Below are 14,999 nucleotides of genomic sequence, written 5' to 3' on the forward strand. Positions count from 1 at the left end.
GGGAGTGTAAAATGGTGCAACCCCTGTGGAAAGCAGTATGGCGCTTTCTCAAAAAGTTGCAAATAGAGATACCATTTGACCCAGCAATTCCACTACTGTGAATATACCCTGAAGGGAAGGAGTTTGATTTTATTTGGAAATATGCTTTTGTTCTTAACCTTTTTTAAGGGGACGACCATGGGAAACACTCAGAGCAGTGTATGCTGTAGAGTGAACTGGATGCCAGAAGGACCTGGTAATTTCTCCAGTGGATTTGGTGGTGCTCATTGTCACCAAGATAGCTCTGACTCATAGTGACCTTGTGTACAACAGAATGGTAAGGTGCCTAGCCTCCTGCCATCCTCATGACCACCATGTTTTAGTTCACTGTTGCCTTTGAATCTAGGGAACTCCTCTTCTAGCTTTTTTATTCGACGTGATTCTGTTATGATCCCTCAGGGTCTCGTTGGCTAATTTTTTAAAATAGATCTCCAGGCCTTTTTTCCTTGTCTCTCCAAAGCTCAAGTGAAACCTGTTGACCGTAGGTGACTGCTGGTTTTGAAATAGAAGTTCTGTAGCTTTGAGCATAATAACAACACACAGGCCACAGTAGGGACAAACCCGCAGGTGGGTCCAGTGTACTAGATGCTCCTAAAATCAGAGTGGCAACACATTGGATGGCAGAGAAACACATACTTTTAGCCATCTTCTCTTGTTGTAATGTGCCTTCCATTCAGAACCAGCTCATAGCTAACCCTTCAGCAGGTTTTCAGGGGCTATAAATCAACACAGGAGGAGATTGCCCCCCTTCTTTCATAGAAGAACTGCAGTGGATTCGATCTATGTGCCTTAGGGATGGTAGCACAGTGCCTTACCATTAAGCCGCCAGAACGCCCTTAGCCATCCTCTAGCACATTTTAATACTCTGTTGGCCCTGGATCTGGTCTGGAACCCCACAGACTCCACGTGACTGAGGGCAAGCCAGCTTGTGTAGACTTTTACAGACCTCTACCCAAACTCCTCGGTGTATAGGCCTGACAACATCTTCCTACGGAGTTGGTTATCTGGGGCATTCAGTTCATTGTCAGACTGCCCAGTATGGAGATGTGGAACTGTGAGGTGGTCGGATATCCCAGGAGACAATTTTTGGTCTGTCTGCCAGTTACTGTGAGAGATAAGTCTGTCTGGACGACCAGATCATCTAATGAATAGAAATTCAATTTACACATAGGGATTAAATATCTCAGTGCTACTCTTGTCTCATCAAACTTCTTTGACAGTGCCAAGAGGAAAATGGAAGTCATCCAGCGTTAAGGAAAGAAGAAGAGCATTTTAATATGTAAAACGAATCTTTTTACGTATGTTTAAGATTCTGGGTAACTTAAGCAGATACAAAGCACAGTATAGAAAGTTTTGGACAGATGATAAAATATAGGAATTGTAGGGATTCTGGTGGCCTTGAGTGACATGTGTTGGCTCTGAAACGTGAGTTAAAGACCACTTTGTTTAAGTAATTTTAGTTTAGCGAATGCTAAATTGAATCCCTCCCAGCATGCCAGGAAATTGTGAAGCAAAGTGGGGAATCCATTCAAGACCTACCTTGAGGAGTTGTATTCTGCTGAAGGGCAAGAAAAATACACATAAAACAATGGAACGGAATGGTGGAAGTTCATGTCCTAAAACAGTTGCTATTCTATGAAATCCATGATCAGGGCTACAGAAAGGCTGGAGAAGGCAAATTGTTTTTGTAATAGATGTAATTGAGAATGGAAGCCAGAGTCTTTCAGGTGAAGTTAGTGGGACATTTCAGTGCTCTTAGCTCTTGGGTGGGAATACAGACCCTACTGCCTTCTGATGCTGTTCAGCTCAAGCAGTGATAACTGAACACCTGCTATATACCAGGCAGTTTTGACGGATGAGGAAAGGAAGAGGAAATTAAAGACGGATGAGAACCACGTTTGTCCTCCAAGGGTCTGAGTTTACAGGAGAGTTATTTGGGTTGATCATATGCAGTCCTTGGGTGGTGCAGACAGTCAAGCCCTTGCCTGTTACCTGGAAGGTTGACCATTTGAACCCACCCAGAAGTGCCTCAGAATAAAGACCTGCCAATCTACTTTTGAAAGGGCATCAAAATCTCAAATGCCAACTCCTGGCTGACCTTTCCTTGGGTTTCCAAGGTTGTAAATCGCACAGATGGAGAATGCAGAGCCGCTGGGGGATTTGAACTGTCAGGGAGGAAGTCTCTGCTTTAGTAGCACCATTCTCTACTGACTTCTACCACAAACGTGCCTCTGAAAAGACACAGCCCTTGAAAACCTTACGAAGCACATTTCTGCTGGGCAAACGTGGCGTTGCATGAGTCAGAACTGACTCAACAGCCTCCGCAAAGAGGTTGATTGTAGAGCAGTGGAACACAGAAACCCTGATGTGGTTCAGGAGCTTTGGACATTTGGGCCCGGAATGATGAGGGCCCTGGAACACGGGCGTCACGCAGCACTGCCTCAGATTTCAGAGTTAAGCTCTGGCCCTTTTGGCAGAAAATTCCAGGGTACTACGCTCAGAGTTGTTACTTGATGCCTGGAAAGCAGGCCGCTGGAAAGCCAACCCCTCAGGTCTGCGCCCCCAGTGCCTGCCAGCGTGATCGCTTACCCAGAATGGGTTCCCAGGCTTTCTTGTCAGCTGGCAGTGAAGTTGGGAGGGTGGTATGGGATCGGGTTTAAAATACTTCAGCCTCTTAGCCTGCCTATGAAACTTGAGAGAATAAAGTGGTACTGTTAGGGCTGAATCTGCTTGTCCTCCTAGAAGGATCCCAGTGCCTGTTGGAACAGAAAGTCTTATTTTAATGAAAGCCAATTTAGTAATGAAAATATTTTTCTTAATGCCTTCTAGGAACCAACATTCAACTTGGAGGGTTTATAAAAAAAAAAAAGAACAGCGATATTGAATGCAGCTTGTTTTTAAATGACTATACTTCCAAAACTGGCATTTTGCTGTATTTGTTTGGGGGCGCTTCATATGATTCTAGTGATAAAAATATCAATTTTCTAAAGCCATGTTTTATGATATTTTACCTCGACTCTGCCTGCAGTTCGTGTGAGTTAACTCTCTTTGGCAGGATTAGGTTGAATTTTAATACTAAAACTCTTGCACTGAATAGCTAAGAAGCTGTGGGACCAGTATACTTAGTTCATGATCCCTGTCTATATTAAGCATGTGATTTGCCATTATCAAGTGCCAGTAATACAGTAAGAATGCACTCCTGTGGTTAAGCTATACCTGTCATTGTGGCTATGCTAAACCGGTGAGCTCCAGAAACTGTTTCACACTGGGCTTTCGCTGTACTGCTCCATGCAGGGTGCTACACCTGGTGTCAGCTTAGATGTGGGCTGTGACAGAAAGTTCTGGAATGCCCAGACAATGGGGGGATTTTCATCTGTAAGTGATAAAGCTCTGAGCAAGATTAGGCCTGTGAAGCGTTTGGGGGCTTTGATGAATTTTTGGTTGATTATTTAATGCCTCAACACCATAAAAAAAACCAAGCCAGTTTCTGTTGCATCAGTTCTGACTCATGGTGGCCGAGGATGTTCCAGAGTAGAACGTCTCCGTTAGGATTTTCAAGGCCGTCTTGTTGCAGGGCAGGCTGCTAAGCCTTTCTAGCAAGTGTGTTTGTTCCAGGACTTCATATCAGGAAGAAGCAGTTCAGTCATGGCCAGTGGAAATCAGGGCAGTATATGTGCTGGCTCACAACCATTTTCTTTGCTTGGTGGGTTTTGACCTGAGAAAGACACAGGCAGTGATGACCAACTCAAAGATGGTGGTCAACACAGGGCAACAGGGTCAGCCATCATTTTTGAGTGGGTCTCCCTGTTAAAATACCACATTTGAGATTTGTTTGCAGTACATCACATGCATTGACTTTGCTTCCATTGGCCATGACTGAAGCACTTGAGAAAAGGTTGAAAACCCTGGTTTTAAACCGCCAACAGTGTGGTTAGTTGTCAAATGCAACACTCGGTGCCACCCAGCGACTCTCACGCACCACAGCATCTTTGCATGGCCAGGTCTCCACCTTGTTGGAAAAGCTCATTTTATGCCACTTCACTTTTTATGCCATGAAATTTGTATATTTGTACCTGTTTTAATTTACTGAATAAAATCCAAAGAGTATATTCACTTTTATGAGAAAAGACAAAAAGCAAAACGAGTGTGGAGCATTTGTTGAAACAACATCAAGTGCCCTGCAGAATTTCGAACCCCCACCCCTCAGCATTGTAAACCCCAAAGAACAAAATCGCCAGCCCCTTCCCTGGGAATGAACTCAGCAACAAGTGACGGTGGCTTTTAACCATGTCTCTCAACACTATATGTTACTGTGACTCTAGTTTGATGTGCTACTGGTATAATTGGGTTGGTTAGTTTTGAGTATAAGAAGGCTCAAAAATGTTCCCATGTCCGGGGTAATAGTAGGCATAGATTAATAGTCATTGGTTTTCTAAAACACAGTGTATATGAATGATCATATGAAACTCACTGAGAATGAAAGAATGTATGAAAAACACAATACGCATGAATGAAACAGAATGGCCATGAATTTTGCATGCAAACCAGTATAAAATAAAAATGCTCACATGTGAATTAATAGCAATTATGTATTTGCTTTATATAATTTTTGTCTTAAGGAAGGTTTTATGGTGACTCTGTGCTTCAGGATAGCAGGGGGAATTTCTCCCTCCCTCCATCCCCCCACTTCGAGGAAATGCTTAAATCACTTGAATGTTTTGTAACATTTCCAGTCAGGGATTCTCACAGTGACTATATGACAGAGAGAATACCTGACTTGGCTTGTTGCTAGCATTTGGGGGATTGAAATGAAGACAGGTTTAGTGGGATATAACAAAATAAGCCCATGACAGGCGCTATGTCTTCAAACTGTCTTCATCTTACTGGGTTAAGCTCCCAGTAAACTATAAGCTCCCTTCAGGGGCTTTAGTCTGTGGTCAGCCCTTGACTTAATTCACACTATCAAAACATCCCAAGAAAGGGAAGGGCCGGAAATGTGGACTTAAGAGGAACAGAGGAGAAGGGAAGATGAGTCACTGTGCTGCAGACCTCAACCGTAAACTACATAAGCATGGTTCTTAATCTCTTATTCTGAAATCAATGTCCTTCTTTTACAGAGAGCAGAGCTAACGTCTGATAAAGACATGTACCTTGACAACAGCTCCATTGAAGATGCTTCAGGAGTGTATCCAATTGATGACGATGACTACGCTTCTGCCTCTGGCTCCGGTAAGACTGTCTCCTTCTCGGCACTCCCCTCCATTCTCTGCCTGTACACATACACACGTGCTTCCCTGGATTTCCTTCAAGGAGACAGACTAGATGCCAGGTGACTAATAGCATGGGTTTGGGAGTCAGAATCCCAGAATCCGAGAGCAGTGTCCAGCTCCATTGTTTAACAGCTCTAAGAACATGGAGAGTCTGTAACCTCACTGAGCTTCCGTTTCCTCATTTGGAAAACAGAGGGTAGTAATCCCTAAGGGAGCTGCGGTGATAAGAAGCAGCACTGCAGTCCCGAAGGCGCATGGTGTGAATCCTCCAGCTGCTCTGCAGGAGAAGGATGGGCAATCTCCTCCCATGCCGTTAACTGCCTCTGAAAACCCACCAGAGGGTCAGCTCTGAGTCGGTTCTGACTTGGCAGTACACAACACCAATCCCTAAGGAGCCCCAGTGCCTTAGCACAGTATATGATGTGCTGTTATGTTGTATGATGTGCTGACCGCAAGACAGTGGCTCAGATCAACCAGATGTTCCACGGAAGAAAGATAGGCAGTCTTCGCTCACAGTGATGTGCGGTCTCAGAAACTTGATGGAGGGTCCCACTGATGGCAGTGAAAAAAACTGTGACGGTTCAAGGAATCGATACACACCTGAAGCTCGTAAGAGTTTGCTCCTTGGCCTATTGTTAGTGCTCTTCAGCAGTGACTTCTAGGTTTTTTATTAACCCTGCCAATGTGTATCACAAAAAACCACTCTTTAAGAAAACTCTCAAACACGGGTTAAATATCGTATGTGAGAGAATATAGAATTGCTTTCCTCAATTCTAGGGTATTCTTCAAAAGGCAGAGGGAAGCATAGTGTCCAGAAGAAAAGCTTACTTATTGAAGTCCCCACTTCTTTTGGTGTGTAAGCTGACTATAACTGCGGTGGTGCTTTCTAACAAACCATCTCAGAACTTGATGGCTTAAAACGACCACTGAGTATTTAATTTGTTCTGCAGGTTGGTAATATAGCATGGGCTTAGTGGGCCCTCCCATAGGTGTCAGCAGCAGCTTGGGTAATGCAGCTTTGAGGATCTTTCTGGGCTCTTCATCACCCCAGGGCAGTGGGACTGACTTGCTTGGGTCCACACAGTCTTCCGTCTTGCGGTAGTTCCATCATTCCTCCGTGAAAACTTGACAGAGATCCCAAGAGAGCGAGGAGAATTACGCAAAGCATCTTGACTACTAGCCCTACAACTGGTACATCTTTACTTCTACCACATACTGTTGGGCAAAGAAAACCAAAAGGCCAGGATCTCACCTTATAACAGAAGGAACTTCAAAGTCAAGTAACATAAAATGTATGTACAGTAGGAAATGAAGAATTGTGACCATGGTCTTTCCAATCACTTGCTGTGCATCTGGAAACTAGACAGTGAATAAGGATGACAGAAGGAAAAATTGATGCCTTTGAGCTGCAGTGTCAGAGAAGAGCGCTGAACGTCCTGTGGACAACCAGAAGAACAAACCTTTTGGAGAGCGTGCAGCCAGAGTGTTCTTTGGAGGCAAGAATCATGAGGCTTTGCCGCACGTACTTTGGGCATGTTGCTACGAAGGATTATTCCTTGGAGAGGATATGATGCTTGGAAGTGTGGAAGGTTGGTAAAGGAGAGGAAGACCCTTGAACAAGTGGATTGGCATGGCAACTGCCACGGCGGGCTCTAGAGTGTCAGGAAGTGTGAAGATGGCACAAGATAGGACAGGGTTCAAATCTGTTGTTCATACGTTCGCTATGAGTTGTACTTGACTCAACGGCACCCATCAACAGCAGCAATAAACATCCATAGTATATGTTTTCTGTGAAGTTGAGAGTAACTAAAAACTCGCGCATATATTTAACTAATGGTTAAGCCAGTACTCTGTGGCCAACAGGATACAGGAAAAGTCTTATTCTGGAACTTTACTTGCTTAGGGTTTTCATTGTAGTTAACAACATATGTGAAAAGTTATGCTGGCCGTACAAGTCATGATTGCTCTGATGATCAGATTAGCCTGAATTTCAGAAGGACCCAGAAATAAATTAAAGTCATTTGTGTCTCTGGTAGATATCTAACAATATAAAAGTGAGAGATTTAAGTTGGAAAGCAGCAAGTCTGAGATTGACGAGAGAGGTAGTGGCTGACCTAGTAACAGTGAGCTTACAATGCAATGCTAATGTAAAAATAGCTCTAGTTATTCTGGGGGAGTGATAGGTATTGCGAACACAGAATGAGTGTGAAAAGAGTTGTTCTCCATAGCCCAGAATGCTATTAATATCGTTCACTCATGGCACCTCTTTTTTTACAACACCTCAAAATTTCTGTGTGATTGTCCTCATCAGAACATCCTAGGAAACAATAAATACAGACCCTTTTCTTTCTTTCTTTTTTTTTTAATGTAAACATTATCAATCAAGCACTGTCATTAATATCACATGTAAATTAAAATCTTTCTGGAGCAGTATATTTACAGGGAAATTTCAGAAATGAAAGTATGATTCAGAAGGAGATTAGAACATAAAACATTATGTTTATACCAGATGAATCTTAGTTAAAAGCAAAGAATACCAAAAAAGAGTTTTACTTACATTCCAGAACACTTAATTGTGTTGATGCAGAACCTGTACATAAGTCAACAAATAGTTGTTTGAGGCAAACAAGGGAATATGGTATGGTTTGAAGTAAGGGAAATAAATGCATCCAGGTTGTATCCTTTCTGAGCAAATAATCTGAGAAGCCGGACTATGTAAGAATAATGTGGCACTGGCAAGGAAAAAGATAAAAATGAAAGCCGCAGTGAGATATCAGCTTACCCCAGTAGCAGTGGCAAAGTTTACCAGGACAGCAAGCAATAAATACTGGAGAGGAAGTGGAGAGAGAGGAACTCTCATAGACTGTTTGTTAGTGGGATTGCAAAATTGCACAACTACACTGTGAGGCAGTTTGGTGTTTCCTCAAAAAGCTGAACATAGAAATTCCATGTTGTTGTTGTTGTTATGTGTCATCCAGTTGACTGCGACTTATAGCAGCCCTCTGTACTACAGATATGACTCCTGCTCTATCTTGAGCCAATATAATTTTCTCTGACACACCTACACCATTAGTCCAGTCACTAGGTCAATCCATCTCGTCCAGGTTCTTCCTCTCTAGCGCTGTCCCTCTGCCTTTCCATGCATGATGCCCTTCTCCAGGGACTGGTCACTCCTTGCAACATGAACAAAGCATGTCGGACAGAGCTTCAAAATCCTTACCTCCAATAGGACCCTTTTCTATCCCCATTTCACAGACCTTATAACTCAGGAGTCAGGAGACATCTGTAGACATTGTCCTGTTCATCTTTCTAACTTTAGCCAAGCTTATTCTTAAGTTTCATTTAAAGAAATCAGATACTCAGTCCTCTTGCCTTCCCTTCCTTCCTGATCCAGGGAGAATGAGAGTTGTGATTCATTTGAAATCTTAACCCACTGGTTGGATAGGTCAAGGTGAGGGTTAAGCCTTGACCTACACTGCTTCTACCTGGGCTCTTAGCCTTGGGATGCAAAGAAGTGAAAGAATATAATTTTTTTTTACTCTGGAAATTCCCTGCACAGAGTTATTCTTCAGCTTAAAAAGAATATTCATAGCTGCACCTAGAACAGGTGAAGGTTATACTTACACACTTATTGTGGATCAGGTACGGTTCTCATCCATGTAACATAACTGTAAGGGTGATGTTGGGTGCTGATCATACTGGTTCAGGTTGTGCTAATCTTTTGTAGAGAGGAGTGAAGGCCTGGCCAGTCCCTATCTGTACTCACATTCCCCTGTTGTGCTTATGCTCATTGTTGTAGTTGCGGTGGGGATCCATCCTTCATGTTGAGTGTAGATTTAATAGTTATATCCATTTTTCACATGTGAAAAACTGAGGCACAGAGAAGTTAGGTTGCTTGCTCCAGTTCACACAGTTAGGATTTGGTACTGCTGTCACAGCGGAGCAGGGAGTCAAACTTGAGCATGTGCTGGGTTTTACTTCTTGCTCTGTTGCATTCTGTGTCATAAAACTCTATTTTGTAAGTCAAAGGTCCTGACTAGCAGATGTTTTATTCTAGTTGGAAGCATTGGGATCCCCCAGGGTTTGAGCCAGTGTTCCTTATGTCCTGTGTTCCGTCATATTCTGCAGTAAAGAAAGCAAGTAGATTAGAAGGGCATGACTAAAGTGTAGAGAATCCTTCAGAGGCAGAGAGGCAAGACTGTGCTCTATGTGTGGACCTAAGTGTGACCATTGTGTTAAGTGCCATCACGTCAACCATGACTTTATAGTATCCTATCCCGTGCCATCCTCACGCTGCTACGATCAAGGCCATTGTTGAAGTCACTGTGTCAGTCTGTCTGGTTGAAGGTCTTCCTCTCTTTGGCTGGTTCTCTTTAACTTTTCCCAGCCTCTATCTGTTCCCCTAGGCATCTCTTAGGCATTCACTGTGAGCCACATACTGTGACGTGATCTTGGGACAGAGATAGGAGAAATCTTGGTCCTTATCCTCAAGGGAGAGCACTCTGGTGGCTGAGTGGTAGGAAGTTGTGCTGCCAACCCAAAGACAGGTGGTTTGAATCAAGCAGCTGCTCCATGTGAGAAAGTTGGGCAGTCACTTCCCCTCATGCAATTTATAGCTTTTGAAAACCTACTGGAGAGTCAGCTCAAATTTGATGGCACAAAGCACTACTATCAGTCCTTGTTTTTTCACACTGTGTTACAGTTTCCTCCCCCCATCCCCACTCATTTTCACATCCACATCCTCATCCTATGAGGATAGGGACCAAGTCTTTCTCATCTCTATGTCCAAAAGGCAAAGATAGCACCAAACAACAACAAACACAGTGTGATGGGTACCCTGTAAAGGAATGTTGCTGTACAGTAGTTTAATACAGACTTTTGGTTAAAGGTGGCAGATTGACCCCTCGTACATGCTGACCTCACTAATTTGACAGCTAAGGAATTGGTCATAAGAATAAGCCAAAAGGTAGAGGCAGCCAAAGCTGCAGAGTTTGAAAAGCTGGGAAGCAGAAAAACTAGTAGTAATGTAGACAGACATGATGGGGCTGAGTTAAACAGTGAGGGATAAAGGAAAGCAGGACTCCTCTCCCTTAACCAGGCAGATTCCCCTTGGGAGCCAGGAACTGGTGATGCCGATGAGAAGGTAAAGTGAAACTAAGCCCAGAAGAATTGATTGCAGATAGGTTTAAGGAACAATTCTAATCCCAAATTCCCCGTCATGCAGCAAAGAAAGAGACTAATGCTTATCAACCTCAGAGGAAAAAAGAGAAAAGCCAACCCAAACCTACTATTTCTGCGTTGATTCTCACTACACATGTGGGCTTATTATCTGGAGAGAGTACAGCAGAGAGTCTCTGGATTGCAGGGTGCCAAACACAGATGGAGCTGAAGTTAGCGTATTTGAAAACAAAGATAATAAATTCTTAGGTTAAGTGTTATTTGATACCAAGATATCTCTACTTGCATTCTACCAATCAGTTCCCAGAATGTTGGCATTCTGGCCTTAACCTGAGTAGGGGTTAGGAGATTAGAGTAACTCAAGAGCAAAAGCCTACAGACAGTAGTAGCGTAGTTGTATCTTAACTCATGATCTCTCTCAGAAAACTCCCATATGCTCAGATCTTAGAGTCAGCTTTTTAATAGTTCCTTCTTAAATAACAAAGGAGACTGTCGAGGTTTCTAGTTAAGAAAAACTTACAATGAGAGAGACGGTGGTGATGTGCCATCGAGTCACGGCCATCCTCCGAACAACAGACCTGCAGCCTCTGCTGTCCTGTGCCGTCTTCGTCTCTGATACACTTCAGCCCACTACTGCAGTCAACTGTGTCAGGCCAGCTTGTTTGAGGGTCTTCCTCTTTTTCGTTGACTCTTCACCTTTCTAAACATAATGTGCTTTTCCAAAGAAGAGCTTCTCCTAGTAACATGAACAAAATACTCTTAGTTGAGGAATTTGCAAAGAATTTTTGCAAGATTACCATGACTTTTGAGAAAACTGGTAGTTTGAGTTACAGAATTAAGGTTTCAGCTTTTGACAAATGATCAATTTTAATAACTTAAGTGCTAGAAAATCTTCAGTGTTATTCTGGTAAAAAGACTGCAAATAGTTGTTGTTGTTGCCAGTATCATCTAGTCGAAGCTGACTCATGGCTGGCCCTCTAGGGGGGTGTTCAGAGGTTATATATTTTATGGGAGAAGATTAGTATTGAGGTGAAAAGTTGGTATTTAGCTACTAATTGAATAAACATTGAATCAGAGTCCATTATGTGTCAGGCACAATATTAGACATTCAGGGAGCCATGCATATTTCATTCTATTCTGAAGTTTAGTAGGGGAGACTTTCCATTGGAAAGGGCTTTTAATCAGTAACTGTACAGATTAACCAGAAATGCCAAACTTGCAATGCAGTTAGTGAAAGAAAGCTGATGTTACAAATACAGTTAATAGAAGACTCTGACCTAAAATATTAGAACCAGAAGAAGTCTTCCTAAAATAGGACCTTTGTTATATACTCAGGTCTGGAGGCAGGTTAGGAATGAACTAGATTATGGCCTTTTGCCAAGATACTGGGTTAGCATACTTCAGACAGAGGGAAAAAGAAAAATAATGTTCAAGAAAGCTGGAAATGTTTATCATACAAGCCCAGGTTGGGACATTTTATGTTCATCCCAAGAGCAGTTGAATAAAGGGTGTTCTGGTGGCATAGTGGTAAAGAATTGTGCTGTCAACTCAAAGACACAGAGTTCAAATCCATCACCTGCTTCATGGGAGAAAGATGAACAGTCAACTCCCATGTGATTTATTGCCTCTGTAAACCTGTTGGAGGGTCAGCTGTGAGCCAGCCAGTTGCTGATTGCCATTGAGTTGAGCATGACTCATAATGACCCTATGAACAAAAGACATGAAGCCTTTCTATACCTATTGTCGTTTCTCAAAAGTTCATAGTTTCCAGAGGCATGTTGTTTAGGAAATGGATGCCACTCCTGCTTCCAAAACTTGATGGTACACAACAATAAAACAACAACACCAAGAGCAGTGAAATGCTGCTAAGTTTTTTAAGCTGTGTTTAAGCCACAGCCACTTTGTAGACAGAGGATTGAAAGGGACTGTGAGGAAGAAGGCAGCTTGAAAATGGATGTTAATGGTAGCTTGACTTAGGGTGATAACACTGGAGGTGATGGTTTGATAAAACTCTTAGAATGGAGGATAGAAGGTAAAAGCAACAGAATGGACTCTGGAACAGTCAGGAAAGGAAAATTCTGTATGTAGGAACACGAGAGCCTCATGAGAAGACCAAGCCTGTAACAGAAAGATAGGAGAGGAGAGACCACGAGCTCTGTTTTGACCATATTTTATGTATAGTTCTTGGGGACATTCAAGAGAAGATGTCAAGTAGGCTTTTGAGCTGTGGTGCTGGAGAAGAGTTTTGAATACACCATGGACTGCTAGGAGAATAGACAAGTTCCTCCTGGAGAGGGTGAAGCCAGGCTGCTCCTTGGAGGCAAGGATTCTGAAGCTCTGTCTGACATATTTTGGACATATTGCAAGGCGGGATCAGTCCTTGGAGAGGGACATCATGCTTAAGAGGGTGGCGGGACAGAGCAGGAGAGGAAGACCCTCGATGAGATGGTTTGATTTCGTCACTGGGGTAATGGGCATAACTGTGTCAGAGACAATAAGATTGGCACAGGATAGAGCAGGGTTTAGGGTTGTTGTACATAGGGTCGCTGTGAGTCACAGGCTACTCAACGGCACATAATGACAACAACAGCAAACAACAAGGCCATTGGTGGAGGATTTACATTTCAGATGATGGTTGGTTTACATTTATGGTAAAGTGAAACCATGGGAGTGACCTAAGAAGAAAGTACAGTAAAAAAGAACCCTTAAGCTGAGTTTCAAGGAGCTCTTGGTGGTGCATGTCCAGATACAGTGATCTGCAAAAATAAAAACCCAATTGTTGTCTAGTCAGAACCAAAACATAGCTGACTTCCTCCATTGGGCCACCAAGAGCATGGGAGGAGATTGCTAATCTCCTGCGGTGTTAAAATCATCAGAGGGGTTTGGCCTTTGAGTTGGTAGCGCAGTCCCTATGGACAGCGCCACCAGAGCTCCATGAAGTAGCCAAGAATTGAGGAGAAAGCTAGGATGTCATAGAAGCCCAAAGTAAAAAGGGTAAGTCAAAGGAAACGGCAGTCGGCAGTTTTGGCGGTGCTCATTTTGATTAGAGGAGGCACACTTCGAAAAAGTCTTCTTGGATTTGCATCTTGGAGGACACTGAGGACCTTCACAAGACAGGACCAGTGGTGTGATGACCAGGGAGAAGAACAGAGAGTGGAGTGAATGGTAAAGAAATGAGGCTTGCCTGTCTACAACCCCACTGTTAACAGTTTGGCTATAAAAAGGAGAGAAAAAGCTTTGCATGAATTAAAGGATCACTTTTGGAGCATTTTCTTTTTTATTGTTTTAATTTGGAGGGTTTTTTTGTTTATAGCTTTGTTATTGTGTTTTTGCTATGTCGGAAATAGAGCATGTTTCAGCAGCAAAAATTGAACGTAGACATAAAAGAAGGGTAAATTGGAAGTGTTCAGTGTATGATACCGTACAAAAAATTGCCAGGCAACACTAAGATCTCCTTTGAATTTTTTTTTTTAATTACCTCTGTAAAGGCTTGAAGGGAATTTTGTGCTGTGCTTTCAAGAAGCAGTGGTGAGAACATGGCTTCTGTTAGTGTCAACATAAGACAGTTGTTAGGTGCTGTCACGTACAACTCAGAGTGACTCTGTGAACGACAGACCTAAACCCTATCCTGTCCTGGGCCCTTCTTCTCCTCTCTGACTCACTTGAGCCCATTACTACAGAATTTTACCAGTCCGTCTCATTGGAGATCTTCCTCTCCTCCACTGACCTCCATCTTTCCAAGCATGGTGTCCTTCCCAGTAGCCTCACCTAGCTACATCTCAAAAGTGTGAGACAAAGCGTCATCTTCTTTTCCTCCAAAGAGCACTCTGGCTGCACTTTCTCCAAGATGTGTAAGACATAGTGTTTGTTCTTTTGGTAGCCTATTCAGTCCTCTTCTCCAGCGTCACAGTTCAGAGGCATCATTTATTCTACTGTCATCCTCATTCACTATCTTGCTTCCTGCTATGTGTAGCAGGTGATTGAGAAGACCAGGATCTGAGTCAGGTGTACCTTCATCTTCAAACTGACGTAACTTCTCTTCAGTATGTTGGAGAAGTCTCTAACAGTAGACTTACTCAGATGCAATATGTCTCCTGATATCCTGACTGCTGAGAACTAAAGGTGTTGATTATGGATCCCAGCAAGATGAAATCATTGACCGCTTCAGTCCTTTCTCCGTCTGTCATGATGTTAACGGTTGGTCCTATGGAGAGGACCTATGTTTTCTTGATGTTGAGATACAATCCATATTGAAGGCTGTAGTCCTTGATCTTAAAAATGGCAGCACGCATTTTAAGTCCTCATTTTGAGCAGACAAGGTTGTGTCATCTGCTAATGGAGGTTGTTGATGAGTCTTCCTCCAATCTTGATGCCACATTCCTCTCAAATTACTTGTTTAGCATACACATTGAATACATTAATAATGTGTTGTTGTTGTTGTTATGTGCCGTCGAGTCGCCTGCGACTCATAGCGACCCTGTGTACAACAGCCCTAAACTCCGCTCTGTCCTG

The 14,999-nt window shown here is 43.0% G+C and overlaps 1 pseudogene; it reads left to right on the forward strand.

The window, feature by feature from the left end:
- Window positions 1-14,999, forward strand: part of LOC102847827 — a 197,924-nt pseudogene that overhangs the window by 168,640 nt on the left and 14,285 nt on the right.

Source organism: Elephantulus edwardii, unplaced genomic scaffold (genome assembly GCF_000299155.1).
Source record: "Elephantulus edwardii isolate Elephantulus edwardi_28Jun2011 unplaced genomic scaffold, EleEdw1.0 scaffold00282, whole genome shotgun sequence".
In the NCBI taxonomy this organism is placed as follows: domain Eukaryota; kingdom Metazoa; phylum Chordata; class Mammalia; order Macroscelidea; family Macroscelididae; genus Elephantulus; species Elephantulus edwardii.